The following is a 5,267-nucleotide window of genomic DNA, read 5'->3' on the forward strand; positions in this document are numbered from 1 at the left end:
ACAGTATAGGGAGAACAATTAGGGTCACATAACAATGTATGTATAAATTTTTGTATGAGAGACTAACTTGAAATGTAAACTTTCACTGAAACTACAACAATTTAAAAAAAAATTCAAGGTATATACCAAAAAAACCCAAAACTTGGCCTCTTGTAGATTACACATTAAAAGATTCACATCATAGGCAGTTGGTCTTCAGACAAGGTGCAGACAGGCCACTAAGCACATTGTTTTACAGTCTTTGGCCAAAAAGAAAAGAAAAGACACTTGCTATGGCTCTGAGACTTGGTGGCTCTTCCAATTTTCCAGTTGAGTTTTTAATTTCAGTTTTTGTATTTTTGATTTCTAGAGATTTTATTGGTTCTTTTTCTAGTCTGCTTTATCACTTTTATAGTGTCACATTCCCTGCAGATATTCTTGAGTTTGTAATTTAGTTCCTCAAACATGGATAACATAGTTGTTTTAAAGCCAGTGGCTGATCAGTTTATGAAGTCTCTGCAACTCTGTTTTTGCTCACTCTTGATCATGTTGCCTTGCTTCTTTGTGTGTCTTGTTATTTTTGATTATATGCTGCTCAATGTCTTTGACAAATTATTTATGGAAATCCCTTGAGCCCTAGGAGTCCCTGGGGGGGTGTACATGGTTAACATGCTCAGCTGCTAACCAAAAGGTTAGAGGCTTGAGTCCACCCAGAGGCACCTTGGAAGAAAGCCCTGGTGACTTACTTCTGAAAAATCAGCCATTGAAAATTTTACGGAGGACAGTTCTACTCTGACACACACGGGGTTGCCATGAGTCAAAACTGATTCCACAGCAACTGGTTTTCTTGAGGTCTAAGACAAGATGGATTGACACAGCACAGTGGCTGCAAAAATGGGCTCAAGTGTAACAATGATTGTGAGGCTGGCACAGGACCGGGCAGTGTTTCACTCTGTTGCACATAGGGTCACTATGAGTCAGAAACGACTTGACGGCACCTAACAGCAACAACATCCATCAACAACTAGATGGATGTGCCCCCCTACAGAAAGGCTTAGAATTAGTCCTGCCAGGCACCAGAGGACACTATAGAAACCCTGGTCTTCATCTCATCTCAGTTTTTCTCATCTAAGTAAACAGCAACTCTTCACCCAGTTACTAAAGTCAGAAACACAAGATTCATCTCTTCTCCTCACCCCCACTTTAAATCCCTTAGCAAATCCTATCTACTCTGTCTCCAAAGTATTCCAAACCCAGTCACCTCCTTCCATCTGCATGTTGCCACTCCAGTGAAAGTTCTCCTCCCCTCTTGCCTGGACCACTGCAGAAGACTAACTGGTCTCTTGCTTCCACTCCTGCCTGCTTCAATCCATCCTACACCCAACCATCAGAGGGATGGTTAAAAACATGAACGATAAGGAAAAAAACAAACAAACGTGAATCATATCATGTCGTTCCCCTGCTTAAATCACTTCAGTGGATTCCCATCGTGCATGAAATCAAATCAAAGTTCCTCATCATGGTCCAAAGGCCCTGGGTAAACTTCCTCCTCTCCAACCACTCTCCCTCTTGCTTGCCTTGATTCAGCCACACCGATTTCCTTTCTGTTCCTTGGACAGGTCAGATTATTTCTCATTTGAATCCCTTTACACTTGCTTTCCTTCAGCCTGGACCATTCTTCATGTCTATTATCTTTTAGGTCTTAACACTTAACACTTAGAAACAGCTTTCCAAGCCTCCCCTCCCCAGTTACTCTCTGCCACAGCACCCTGGTTCTTTCCTTTACAGCACATACTGCACTGTCCAGTTAGACAGTTATTTACTTTTTGTTTTACCTGTCCACAAGGCATTGATGGTTTAGTGGTAGAATTCTTGCCTTCCACGGGGGAGACCCAGGTTTGATTCCTGGCCAATGCACCTCATGCGCAGCCACCACCCATCTGTCAGTGGAGGCTTGCGTGTTGCTATGATAATGAACATATTTCAGCAGAGCTTCCAGACTAAGATGGGCTAGGAAGAAAGCCCTGGTGAGCAACTTCCAAAAATCAGACAATGAAAACCCTGTGGATCACAACAACCCTACCTGCAAGCAGTCATGGGGATGATGCAGGACTGGGGAGCATTTTGTTCTGTTGTGCATGGGGTCACCATGAGTCCTGGGCCAACTTGACAGCAGCTAACAGCAACGTCTCTCCACAGCCAGAATGTCAGCTCTCTAAGCACAGAGACCTTGTAGCCTTGCTCGCTGCTGCAACCCCAGCACCCAGCACAGATCCTGACACACGGAGGTGTTGTAAATGTTTGTCACATGAAAAAATGAGGTGGCAGAGCTAGTACTTGAGCTCAGTCTTTCTGACTCCCAAACTTGAGCCCCGTCTGCTACATTCTGTCCCCAGGGCAGCAAACTGGTGGTTGTGGAAAGGGAACTGGCTGAAAGGCAGGACGCCTGACTTCCTGCAGCAGACTTTAGGAGTGCTGTTGGGCAAGTCCTTCCCTCTCCGTGGGCCTCCATTTACCTGTTTTGAGTCACAAGGATGAAACCAGTGAGAGGAACAGAAGCAGATACTTTTACGTCCAGAAGGTGGCGCCATTGGCTGTATTTATTTTTCCCTCTCCACGTTGTATCAGGCAGCCAGGATCTCCGGTTCTGAATGTCAGGGTGCCTTCTCATCAAAACACACACACATTTTAACGACTGTCTATATGGAATTAAATTGACAACAGCAACTCGAAAGGTCAGATAGGAACCTTAGGGGGCAGTGAGTTTATGTTAATGGGGGAGGAACAACTCAGAAAAAGAGGGTGAGAATGGCTGCACAACTCAAAGAACGTAATCACTGTCACTGAATTGTACACGTAGAAACTGTTGAACTGGTGTATGCTTTGCTGTGTGTATTCTCAACAACAAAAACAAAAACTAAAATAAATTATTAAAAACACACACACACACATAGCCTTCCATCACTCCCCGCTATCACACCTAAACCCCAGTGAGGTATTTCTTTCTTCTAATATATTTTTATTTATTAATTTTTACTTTTTTATTAAGCTTTTTCTTTTGGAATAGATCTAGACTTACAGGAAAGTTGTGAAGATTATAGAGTTCCCGTATATTCCATATCTATTTCCCTGTTACTAGATTTTTACATCAGCATGTTACGTGTGTTGCAGTTAATAAACCGACATTGAGAAATTAACTGAAGTCCATACTTTATTCAAGGAGCTGTGGGGGCACAACGTTTAAGTGCTCAGCTGCTAACTGAAAGATTGGTGGTTTGAACCCACCCAGAGGCTCCATGGGAGAAAGACCTGGAGATCTGTTCCCGTAAAGATTACAGCCTAGAACACCCTATGGGGCAGTTCAGCTCTGTCACATGGGGTCACTGCGAGTCCGAATCCACTCACTGGCACACAACAATGACAACGACATACTTTATTCAGATTTCCTTAGGGTTTTTTTTTTTTTTAAACTTATGTCCTTTTTCTGTCCCAGGAGCTCATCTAGGACACCATATTGTATTTTGTCTTACGTCTCCTTGGGCTTCTCTTGGATGTGACAGGTTATCACACCTTTCCTGCTTTTGATGACCACCAGTGAGATTTTTAGAGGGGACGCCTTCTTGAGGTCATGGTTACTTAAGATTCCAACCTGGAAGTTACAACCCTTTGCCCTCCGGGGAACTTAGGAAGAAATGATTGCCGTAGAAATCGGTGACTTTCTACTCAAATCCTTGGCTGATCCCGGGAGACGGTCCTCTCAGCCACATATTTATAGAATGCCTGCTGTGTGCCAGGCCTTGTTCTTGGTGCCAGGGATGGAGCAGAGCTAAGACAGACAAGGGTCCTCTCGGGACTTACAGTCCAGTTCTTTTATCCACGTTGGAAAACAGAGGCACTTGGAAGGCAGAGGGCAAGACCTCACCGTCCTGACCCATCCAAGGTGGACAAGGGTGGCAGGTCCTGTGACCCTCTGGAGGGTATGGCTCAGAGCTGGAGGATTTGGTAAGAGAGGAAGTTTAGGAGACTTCTCAGTGCTGTGCTGTCAGACCCTGGAATCCAGCCCCTGCATTTCACTGGCGAAGATTTGGTGTCTGGAATGGAGGAGAAAACTTATAACTCCCTCCAAGCCTTCATGACCACCACTGCCTTCTAATTCAATGTAATAACTTATGTCTGTTCTGTGCTTCTCAACTTTAAAGAGACCCCATCAAATCCTAATAGGATCTTTGGGAGATAGTGCCATTACCATTAGTCCCTGAGGCTCTGGTCACACTCAGCAAATAATTGGTGGAGGCGACATTTGAATCCAAGTCTTTCTGTCTCCTCAGTTTCATCCTCCCCCGCATATCCCGCCCATACCCTGTTGGGCCCTCAAGCTTAGAGAAAAGCAGTATATTTTAAAACTGTTTCTCTTGACCCACTAAGTTATACTCTGCTCAGACGTTTGGGGCTTGCTCTAGTTCGCAGACCTGGAGGAGCCAAAAGGAGGGAACACCTTACCCCACACTTGTGGATGAGAGGCCCCTGCCCCAGCCCAAGCCTACCTTCTTGGGCAATCTTGGATGAGATCATTGAGATGTCTGGTTCACAGGGGCAGAGGAGACGGCCCAGGGTTTGGACACAAATAATGTGGGTGTGTTGCCCACCTGTGCCTCTTACCAACTGTGGGAGCAAATCACTTTTCATCTGTGATCCTCAGTTTCCTCATCAGTGAAATGGGGCTACTCCTCCTGCCCCAGAGGGTTTATTGCCGTGAATAAGAGATATGAGAGAGTTTGTCAGCTGAAAGCCACTTGCTGGGATATTGCTGTTGTTGTTAGGTGCCGTTGAGTCAGTTCCAACTCATAGTGACCCCGTGTACTACGGAACGAAACACTGCCTGGTCCTGCGCCATTCTCACAAACGTTGTTATCCGTGAGCCCATTCTTGCAGCCACTGTGTCAATCCATCTGTTTGAGGGTCTTCTTCTTTTTCGGTGACCCTGTACTTTACCAAGCATGATGTCCTTCTCCAGGGATGAGTCTCTCCTGATAACATGTCCAAAGTATGTAAGATATAGTCTCGCCATCCTTGCTACTAAGGAGCAGGGATGTTGGAGGTGGCTTAATTTCCAGGGAGAGGATCCAGGGCCCTAAAGGAAAGTTTCTTCCCTGCAGGATCAGGCTGAAGAAAAGCACTCATGTCTAGAAGCTTCAAACCCATTCCGAGAACCAATGCCGAGATGAAGCCCCTTACCCCCCCCCAGCCCCTTCTGCCCCCTCCTATGCTGTGAGCACCACAAGCCTGGA

This window comes from Trichechus manatus, unplaced genomic scaffold, assembly GCF_000243295.1.
Source record: "Trichechus manatus latirostris isolate Lorelei unplaced genomic scaffold, TriManLat1.0 scaffold00113, whole genome shotgun sequence".
NCBI classification, from domain to species: domain Eukaryota; kingdom Metazoa; phylum Chordata; class Mammalia; order Sirenia; family Trichechidae; genus Trichechus; species Trichechus manatus.